The sequence below is a fragment of the Octopus bimaculoides genome, chromosome 1, assembly GCF_046866305.1.
Source record: "Octopus bimaculoides isolate indiv1 chromosome 1, ASM4686630v1, whole genome shotgun sequence".
Lineage (NCBI taxonomy): Eukaryota > Metazoa > Mollusca > Cephalopoda > Octopoda > Octopodidae > Octopus > Octopus bimaculoides.
This window is the reverse complement of record NC_142928.1, coordinates 40714257-40725687: the sequence shown is the minus strand read 5'-3', so window position 1 is coordinate 40725687 and position 11431 is coordinate 40714257. Positions and strand designations below refer to the sequence as shown.

At 36.3% G+C, this 11431-nt stretch overlaps 1 long non-coding RNA gene across 1 annotated transcript in view; it reads left to right on the top strand.

Moving 5' to 3' along the window:
* Window positions 1–2706, top strand: part of LOC149137530 (uncharacterized) — a 58931-nt gene extending 56225 nt beyond the window's left edge. The window contains exon 2 of the long non-coding RNA XR_016241407.1: window positions 1–2706. This exon is cut by the window's left edge and continues 196 nt beyond it. This is a non-coding gene — a long non-coding RNA (uncharacterized LOC149137530).
* The last annotated feature ends 8725 nt before the right edge of the window (window positions 2707–11431 follow it).

Sequence of the window (11431 nt, the reverse complement as noted above, 5' to 3'; positions counted from 1 at the left end):
CACAAATATACATTCAACACAAACACACATCACACATCACACGCACACCACGCAGAAATACACATACAGAGAGGGTGAAAGAGACAGATAGAGGGGGAGAAAGAGACATAACATATAAATGTAAATATGCCTGGACGCTCACACACACAAATTGAGAGACAGAAGGAGATGGGGAGAAGGAGAGAGAGAGGAGGGAGAGAGAGAGAGAGAGAGAGAGAGAGAGAGAGAGAGAGAGAGGGAAGGAGAAAGAGAGGGAGACATGAGGAGAACAAAAGAAAATTTGAACCGGAGAAACATTAAAACGGAACGTTAAAACGTCCGTGAAGACGCGTCGTTTAGTGATTAGGGGTGTTGGACTCATGATCGTAAGATAGTGGTTTCGATTCCTGGACCCGGCAATGTGTTGTGCTCTTGCGTGAGACACTTCATTTCACATTGCTGTAGTCCATTCAGGTAGCAAAAATGACGGGCATGGCAAGCCGGTGATGGATAGTGGACTTGCCCGAAAGACAAACCGAAAGGAACTTTTGGACTGACGGGCCACAGACCTACTCTAGTCTTGAAGTATTAAAATGTCTGATGTCAAAGAAATCAGCGTCGAATCAGCGACACCAAATCAGTGGCGCCAAAACTGCTGTGCTAAAATGTCTCATACCTCTCTGAACATGTTAAATGAACATGTTAAATGACAGAGAGTAACTTCTACCTAATTCGTTTGTTGTATGCCTACCTCTTACTATATATTGCTGAACTCTGTCAATCTCTTACCATATGATGGGCATCGGAGAACAAATGGTACGTGGTCTCAACTCTCTTAAACTGGTTGTGATGTTCATATCCTCCCAAACTAGTTTAAGTTCATCCCAACTTAAAATTGTTGGGGAAGACATGAAAGTTCGTTGTCGGAAAGAAATCAGTCGTATATCTATGTATGTAGATAGAAAGTCCCTACTGTTTTGCGTTTTGCACTCAAAATTATATCAGCGTGGATCATTGATTCTTCTCCTGATACTCACATTTTAGCTTTTAAATCATACAAACTAATCATATGGCATGCTCATAAATTACTTGCTTGCAATTATTCTTCATAATAGTACATGACCCATCTTTGTCGTTCAACTCAACAAATGATCATGTGGAAATTATTTCAAATACATAAACACGCACACAAACACACACACATACTCATACACACAAATACGTTCATATAAATCACACTTGCACGCACACAACTACGCATCCATATCATGTTCTCTTTAATATTCGCCAATCTGATTATTGTCTCTGTACAAAGCTATCCGAAATAAAATTGAAATGACATTCCCGCCGATATGTCTCTTCCACACCAAACATTAGCTACAACCTATATTAAGACGAAATTCGATTCAAATTAGTTGGTTCTATTCTGAAGTATTGATTTCTTTTGACTAAGTCTAAAGCCTAATGTGAGAGAGAGGGAAAAGTGAGGTTATGGTGTTCATGTTTTTCTAAAGAGCATTAGTGGTTGTTGTTGTTGTTGTTTAACTCCCGGATCAACCCTGTCAGAGAAAAAGTATGATAAAAGACCTTTTACCATGAATACCCTGTCTTTTTAGTAGATATATTGCATATAAGATTGCAGTCTTCAATGTCTATTTTAAAGATAGCAGGGTATCATTTGAAGGAGATTTAGCCGCTATTTCAAATAGATAGAACCACTGTATAGAGGTCTCCATTTGTGGCGTCGGTAGATGAAGGAATATTTCTTAAAGCGGCGAGCTGGTTGAATCGTTAGCACGCTGGACGAAATGCTTAGCGGTATTTCGCCGTCACTACGTTCTGAGTTCAAATTCCGCCGAGGTCGACTTTGCCTTTCATCCTTTCGGGGTTGATAAAATAAGTACCAGTTACGCACTGGGGATAATGAAATCGACTATCTCCCTCCTTCAAATTTCAGGCCTTCTGCCTATAGTAGAAAAGAATATTTCTTCAAATGGTGATCCAAAACGGCTGGCAACAATCTAAGTTCACTTACTATTCTCTCTTACAATTCAGCACGTATCAGTTTCTCTTTTTTTAACTTGTGCTATTTTCGAAAGCTCAATGCCAATTTCTGTGTGAATGAGTCGAGTGAATCGTTTTAGACATAAACTTTATCGATTGTGGAAGGATGAAAAATAAAACGAAATCCTAAGGAAGATTTTTAATTTGAACGAGAGGGACAAAAGCTAAACAAATCAATACAATTAAATTAGTGATCTACCCTCTCAATAAGCTTCTTAAATTTTATTATAGACCCTTGCCATTTACAACAAACATTCATCATTTCAAGTTAATTTATAAATTGCTCCGCTTAGCAATGTCTATAAATTTCCATTTTTCTGAGTTAACACCAAACTATGCAAGCGAGTGCTTATCTAAATACAAAAGTACTGTTGATTTTAGCTCAAGAAACTTATAGTCGATATTACAAATGCTGACAGAACCAAGTCACGATTGATCTTCAAATAGCACATTTTCTGGCTCTAAATTTCTCTTGTAATAGCAAGTACTATGATAAATGATTTATTTGATAGCATTAAAGAAAAATATACAAAAAAAAATTGTCTGAAGAAATTGAACACAAACACCGTAGGTATTTTTGTATTAATTGAATATCTTCCAAAAGCAAAATGTTTTTCTACATATTTTATAAACAACCCGAAATAAAAAAATCATTTTTTTTTAATTATGTTTCTACATTTTTGTGTTTTTTCGCTTAACTGTTGCTGCTCGTGTTGTATGTAGGTGCTGCTGTTGTTTTACATGGATATCTCCTCGAGCGTGTTTACATAGGCAATATCGTTTTGCCTATTAAAGTTTTATTGTTATAAACATTACACAGATTAACGGATGTATTTATGATTGAGAAGTCCAGTATTGCTCATCAACTTGAAAATGAAAATTTACTTACACTGATAACACTTTCTAATTATGGATATGAGACCTGGTTAATATATGCAAGTGGATATATATTTTATGATAAACACTCAGAAGTATTAAGAATGCATCATAAAATGGTAATTATAAGAAGAAAACCATGACGCAATTGTTGCAATGCATGCTCGTCATATGCCATCAATACATAATGAACACAGCTATCACAGAAACGAGGTTTCTATCTGGTTTTTCAATGAGCTAAGTCTCTCTTAAACTGCACTTTATCGTCTCCAAAAAAAAAAAAAAGACCCATTGAATGATGTAGATATACTGGGTTTGAATAACAGATTAAATTGTTATAGCATGCTTAGTTTTAATCTGAAATATTCTCGTCAGTGATGGAAATGAGTTTTGGTAACTACGTATAGAGTAAGGTTGTAGCTAGGATGCTTGCTCGGAGATCACGACGTTTCATTAGGGATGAGCGAAGTGACATTTTAAAGACATTTTAGTCTCTTAATTTAGCCATAAATATGCATATTCTTCCCTGGAAAACTATAATATACATGTTCATATCCAAGACCTCTAAAAATCTAAGAAACATGTTAATATATGAATCTAATAGTCATAACACCCCTTCAGCTTTGGAGAAGAGGTTTTACTTTTTGATGAAGATTACACACCAGAGATATTTGTATATATTAATCCTACATGTGGGTCCATAGTTTCACAACTAATAATCACATCGATCTATAAATCACTTTCACTCAATAATAGCAGTCACAATTTTATGATCTGGTTCGTTGAGTTGTCAAAATTTAAGCCATCGGCTCTCTATCAAAGAATATGAATTCGATGGTAAAATATCGGCAAGCCCTTAAAAATATCGATAATGTATATAAGCGTACTGAATTAATGGCGAAGCGCTTTCATTATCTAATACGTTTGGACTCTGAATAGTTTTCGTATATGTTCATTAAATACAAGGTGTCCATAAATTACCTTTAAATTCGAAAAATTTAGAAAACAAAAAAAGTGAAAAATACGAATAATTCAGCACAGTTTATTGGGAAATAAAGTTTTATTAGAAACATCAGAACACTTCCATATAGGCTCTATTGGTTGCACGCAGCACATCTAGATAATACAGTATAATAAATTGTGGAAGCTGTGATGAATTTATGAACACCCTGTATAAGCATATCTACTGTGTCCGTTGTCTTATAGCGATGAATATATTTGAAATTAAGTTTTAAAATTGTCTATCCGTAAAACAGAAAATCGATGGGTATAAAGGACAAATTAGTTTTATATTATAAAATGAAATATGTATTATACTTTTATTTTAAGATCAGGAAATCGACGATAAAAGTAAATAATTAAAGAATGTATTATGTATAGCAATATGGACGCTTTCAAATACTCTGCTACCATCATGCTTATTATGTGTTACTGTGCCACCACACTTAAATTCTTTCAAGTAACTATCAAATAACTCTTGTGATGTAACATTCATCCGATTGAAGTTTTTTTATTGGTATAATATAAAAGAACTCAATACCTTGTCGTGTCCATGAAAGTTACCAGGATTTACAAAATTTCTACATTGGTTCATAATATAATTGTCAAATTCGTATGATAACTATATACATTTATATTTAAGAGAGTTATGTATTGAATATTAATCAACGTATTTAAAGAACGAAAGTATTCTATTATGAAAATATAATCAATGTATTTAAAGAACGAAAATATTCTATTATGAAAACATTTCGTAATCAGTTTGGTACGTTAATCTCCAATATCGTTGAAATTTTAACTAAATTTAGTTTCCTAATAATGAAACATAAAAAGCAGTGCTTCTGTTCGTTTAATTAGTTTTGTTTAAAGAAGTTTGACATTTTACCATAACCTGTTTCTTATTGTGACAATTTGCAAATGGTTTCTTGGATTATTTGAAAATTGCGTCGGTAAAATCAAAATCATTGAATGTAGAATATAAATTTTTCGTGGCCCTTACTCTTCATGTGAAAATGAAAGAAGCGAGGCAAAAAACTGAGTAAAAGATTGATTTAGTACTGTAAGGTATAACTAATCAAGAAAATGAGAAGCTAAGGAAGTGAGATGAATAAAAAAAAAGTGAGGAAGGTAGACACTTACAATACATCAAATAACTTCATATAGAGATAAAGCTATGATGACAGATTGAAGTAGCTGATGGAAGTGGATATCAAGGAAGTAAAAATACCCTAAAGCACTATATATATATAGATGTACACCTACGATGGATGTAGCCAAGAAGGGGATTTGGAGATATACATCGAAGATTCACATATAAAGTTACAAAAATAGATGTAGATTAAAATATTATGGGTCGGATGTTAAGCGGCAGAAGCTGGGGTAGGAACATACGTGGGATCTTTCTGATTTGGCGGGCACTACTTGTTTTCTTAACGAAACACTTTCAAACTTGGGACACTGGTAGCATGTGTCATATAAAACATCTTTTACTCTTGTTATTTTTACTCGTGTTATTGAGAAAACACACTAAATAAAACATAAATAAAAAATGGTGCCCACCAAATCAGAAAGATCCCATACGTGCAAAACCACAATAATGCCCATACACGATTGCTTACACATAAATAGACAAATATTCAGACATACACAGCTGCATATAAACTCTCAAATACATTTCAAAACATCTGAACGAATCTGACATGTCAGATTCATTCAGATTTTAGAAAAAGTATCTTGTCAGAAATTAGTTTGATTCGTATTTTTTCCCTAGAAACCAATTATTTTGTTTGTCTAAGTAGAATGAAAAACAATAAAATCATTAGTATAAATCCCCTCCCACGAAAAGATTGTGAACTAACTGAAGAATTAAAACAAGTTATATTGAGTAACTTACGCTGTTACTGTTTTCTTTTATACTTTGACAAGCAAGGTATTTTGTCTGAAACAAATAAACTACGAATTAAACAGTAAGATGAAACAAAGTATCTTTGTTGCTTTTAAAAATATTACTGTAAAGATACGTGATGGGAATTCCTATAGCAAAAATGTTTAGGACAAAATAAATACAGCAAATAATTTTCCTATAGTGAAAATGTTTATGACAAAAATACTTGTCGTGAAAAAAAATAACCGGTTCTCACAAGGAAAAGAAAAACAAAAGCAGGAAAAAACAAAACAAAACAAAACAAAATATAAACATGAATAAAAACAAGGAAAACAAAACAAAGGAAAGAATTGTTCAATCGTTTGCCCTAAGCAGTGTAGACCAGCTCAGTTTTGTCTATATTACCAGAGTTTGAAACCGCCTTTTGCTGTTTTCAGATGTGTATTGTTTGCTCCGTTAAGGCCATTGCTGAAAATTGTTGTTATTGTTACTATATTTGGAAATTTATGTTTTGTGTTTTTGTGAAAACACTTTTGTTTTCTGCTTTCTAGCAGATCTGTTTTCTCTTTCCGCCTTGTTTCTAGGGGGAAAATCACACCTGAATACGAATTTGTCACCAGTGTCTTCGGAAGAAAATTTGACATACGAAAATATGTTGGGAAAATATGCCTGTCGAACAGGCGGATGAAAGAAATGTGCCTGTTGTACTGGCAAAAGAAAAAAATGTGCCTGTTGAACAGGCAGCGGCTAGTTTCGGCCCGACTTTCCGTGGGTGGATCACCGCTTTATATAGCGACATCGAATCGATTGGTCGGGTGAACGGTTTCTTTTCGGAACCGTTCTGCATTGAGCGATCGGTGCGTCAAGGGTGTCCCCTCTCCCCGCTTCTGTACGTTTTGGCCCTCGAGCCATTGCTGAGGAAGTTAAAGGCTATGAGGGGCACTCCGCGAGATGTAGGGTGCGAAAAGTCAGTTTCGGCGTATGCAGATGACATCACCGTCATCGTATCCTGGGTCGAACACCTACAGAGGTCTCTTGCATGACAGTGTTACAGAGGTACTTTACTTGTTCAAGATAAGCTCTTTAGGCATGGTTCTTCGTCCTCGCCAGCTTGTCCAAGATGCAGGCAGGACAGTCAAACTGTTCTGCACGCACTTGTACAATGTCCGAAGATTTTGAAACTCTGGGCTGATGTCGAACACCTGCTGTCACATCTGAGAAGAGTACAACTGTCGACCGAATCTATAATTAAGATTGTTCCACCGCCTTCCTTGAATAGGGGAGAGCAGGCTTGTTTTCTCTCGGTAGTAGCTATCGCGAAAGAAGTATGGAAGACGAGAGTGAAAGGAATAGTAATAGCCATTTTTATCTCCAGCCTTGGGTTAGTTAACTTTTCCTTTTCTACATGAAAAGAAAAATAAGGCTGGAGAAGAAATGCCTGTTGTACAGTGTGTTTCGAAACAGATGGAAGTTTGTAGCAAGTGTATTGAGAGTGAATGAACCTGTTTGATCGGGAATATAAAAGGTAAAATAAAGTCTCAGTGTGAGAATGTGTTTGGCGGGGTCGACCACGTCCTCCACTTCATCTTTGTTAAGCATTCGATGATTTTACTTCATCGATATTTAATTTTGTAATTTTTCACGTTCATCCTCACACTGTTACTCTCATTCGAACCCCGACCCCTTGTCTGTCTGTCCTTGTTTCGTCCTCTCTCCATTTATAACCCCTATGGAGAATAAAGAAAAGAGTTCTGTCTATATTACAATAATACGTTGATGGTGTTAGTCCACGTTACTCCATAAGTAGCATAGGGCCGTTTTCCCAGTTTCTATGGCGTATATATTCCCCACCTTGACGAGACATCTGTTCGTTCCAGGATTTCCTCGTTTTTACTATATGTGTGGATTGGAGCCAGGTGAAATGAAGTGTTTGGCTCAAGAATATAACGCATCGCCCGGTCCAGGATCGAAACCAAAATCTTACGATCAAACTCTAATCACTAAACCTCTACTTCTCCTTGCGCTTTTACTTGATGGTGTATTACTCGGATGGAAATCATTTAGTTGTGAAGGAGAGGCATGGTTTTGTTGTATCATGCTAAATGAAATTTTATAATATCCATAACCTTTAAAGTACGAGAATTGACTCTGTAGAACACATCTAAAACCGCCCGTCCCATCACTTCATCTATGCTTATTAGATACACTCTTATTGATGCGAGTGCTCCATATTTTAGCACTAGATCGACCCAAACTATATGATGACAATCGAGATAAGGGGAATCGTGTAGAAACCTGTAGAATAAACTGTTTATGTAATTCAAATGCCTGGCCTTGCTATATTGTGTCAATCTGATTAATTCTGAAGTTAAAAAGTCATTTACTGTAATGCAATAATGAGGAAGTAGTTGTGCTAAAGGAATAACTAGAACATTCACACGATGAATTTCTTCGAATGTTCATTTACATTTTGACACTTAGTACGCTGTCAATGTCGAATAGCATATTGCGCCATAAGTAGATTTCATACGTCCCTGGTGAATTATATTTAATTTGCAAGCCTATTGTCATGAGTTATAACCAGGAGACAGTCAGATCCTGCTTGATTAACTACTTGGTGGAATCTTAGAAGATGACTTTGTCTGGCGATGCATCATTGGTTTGATGTGCCAAGGGAACTTTAAATGTTTAAAAAGATCCACTCTCATCTGCCAGTGTGGGGCTATGGATATAAGACAAGGCTTTGTGGCTGTGAAAAGAACTGCTTTCCAGTTTTAAGGCGAGATATGGCTTCCTTCCCAGGGTGGTGTTTACTGGACCGAATGGCTGTTGCGACCACCTTAACAACCGTCTTTTGCAGTTGGTCATGGCGCCATCTTTATCGGTTGCATTTTTATGATTCACTTTAATTGCATTATGAGGCAATTTGTTTTCGAAAAAAATCCTGATTCGATAAATTAGTATTCTTACAGAGGCTTCTCCAAATATGCCCATTTTTCTTGCAAATTTCAAGAGTAACATAACATCAACAAATAGGTATTACATAGTTTGAGAAATTGGAAGTTATTATATAAAATCATAACAGTATTCGGGTGCTTTCAGCGTTGGTGAGCGATCTTCGAGTCAGCTGTGATCCGTAGTCCGGAAGCAAGGTCCATACGGATGATAAATCAGCTGAGGGGCAGGAAGGCAGTTGGTGTTTGTGACATCCACGGAGAGATGATCAATAATGGTGGGCCTGCTGCAATCTTGTTCTTGTGACAGATAACTTGCTCAATCTGAAGCGGTGGCGTCATACCGCCTGACTGGTAAAGGGGCGTAACTATCCCTCTCTTGAAATGTAAAGGTGACCATCACGACTGCAACAATTACAGGGCTGTTGCACTCCTCTCAGTGCCCAGTAAATGCACTCCTCTCTTTGCCAGGGTTATACTAAATAGAGTGCAAAATCATCTGCTTGCTTATCAGTAGTCAGAGCAGTCAGGGTTCACGCTAAAAAAGTCAACTACTGACAAGAGTTTTCAGTAGGCAGTAGGAGTTGCTTGCAACTTATGTCGACCTTCAAAAGGCATTTGACTCGGTGGACAACGACGTGCTCGTCTTGCTCTATAGACTTGGACTCTGTCCGGGACCCTTAGGCGCCACCTGTACTTTGATACCCGGATACTTCGCAGGATTACGTGTTACCATTGGTCGGATTTCGTATCCAACTAACGACCATACTCAGAAATTGGGATGCGTACTTCTACTTGTATGATTCTCTGTCGTCAGCTCAAACTATTTGGTCATGCTACTCGATTTTCTGAATTGGATCTTGTGTGTCGTGTTATCTTCTTTGAAGATGCGGATGGGATTACGGCACGTGTTGGCCGGCCAATTCTCTACATGATCACGGCGTATGAGGAATTATCTTGTAGAGATGGATACTGATTGGGACACAACATAGAGGGCTGCCCAAGACAGCATGAGCAAATACCGATGTAGTGGCTCCATTTAGGCATAGAGTAGATTCGAACTGGCAATTTCTTTTAACATTCCAACAGCACTTTTCTCACTGAAAAATAATAGTGACTGCATTTACATTTAACATATGGCTTCGCTAAGCTGATTTATGTCTTTGCCACTTGACCATTTTAACCTCTTGTATGCGGTGGAGAATGGAATTGAGATAACAGGTCGACCCCCAACCAAAGAATATCTTCTGTTTTCTGCAATATACTTATTTTCCTAACTAGTTTTATATAGTTGTAAATACAAGAACTCCGTAAGCCAAAATTAGTGAACAGAGACTATCAGAGATGGCTGCAGGCAGAGAACCACTAAAGACTAACGGCTAGAGGGAGAAGAAATGCAATCGGCCACTATGATACATACAACTTCTCCTTCACTCTCTAACTTTCACTAGCTCACTTTCTTTTTACTACAACATCACTCCATCTATCATTTCCCTGCTACTAGAATGACGAGATCACAAAGAAACCTATCCAAGGAAAATCTACGATACTTCTCTTTACCTCGCATGCTTTACGACTTATATTATACATACCAGCCCGTCGTGGTTTGGCTATAACAATATGTAACGGTAAATAAATGTTTGCTTACAACTTCGATCACTGTTCTTTCATTTTGTACATCTGCAACATTAACATCCGTTACAACTGGTAACTGCCGACCTCCAATATATACCATTACATGTACCATTACACCAACAAATGGTGGATACAGCGACGCTCTGCAACGGCGCATGCACCCACAGTTGAACAAAACTGTTGTAATGGTTGAATATCATTATCAAGATTGGAATTTTCATAATCAAGATCAACATGAAATAAGGAATGATTGGCTGAGAAAAATTGGAAATGAAACAACGCAAAAAGTTGTGAAACATTTATCGGTCTAAAATAAATAAAGAAAGTATTTAAAAATGAAAATATTCAATTATAAAAGTATTTTGTTAATTCGAAAGTATTCACTAATGAATATATTGTATACTGGTGTTTCTTAGCATCATAAAGTGGTCTCCGTAATGCATTTGTGTCAAAGTTAAATCAAAATACAAATAAGAGGCAAAACTGTGTGAAAGTAAGTATTCAAAACGATTTCAAAATTCGATGTGTTCTAATATTGATTTCTAAAAGAGGCATTTGGTCATATATTCAAAGGGAGTGGAATAGATAGTCGATGTAACTCACCAATATACTACGTGTCTGGCCTTTTCTTTTATTGATTCAGGAAAAATAATTGGCAAAGCTGACATCGGCAGGATTTGCACTCAGAGTGTAAAGGAGCATGGCGTGGGAGGGCTCAGCGAGTATTCATAAATGGAAAGTAATTGAGAAATCCATACCTTATGTGAATGGATCGAATAAATGTAGGCTTTGTTTGTCTGAAAGAGCGCAGATCCTGTTCGGATCTAACATCCCTAACTCTCTATTGAACTCCGGGTCAGAAATTTGATATTTCAGAAGGATTAATTTGACAATTTATAGAAAGGACAGTATATATTTTATTATTATTTTTATTTTTTTAATATTTCTAATGTTTTAATATTATATATATATACTATTGGTTCTTAATGCATCTCTGAAGAGCGGAATTACTGATAATAAGATGATCTTTAGATCACTT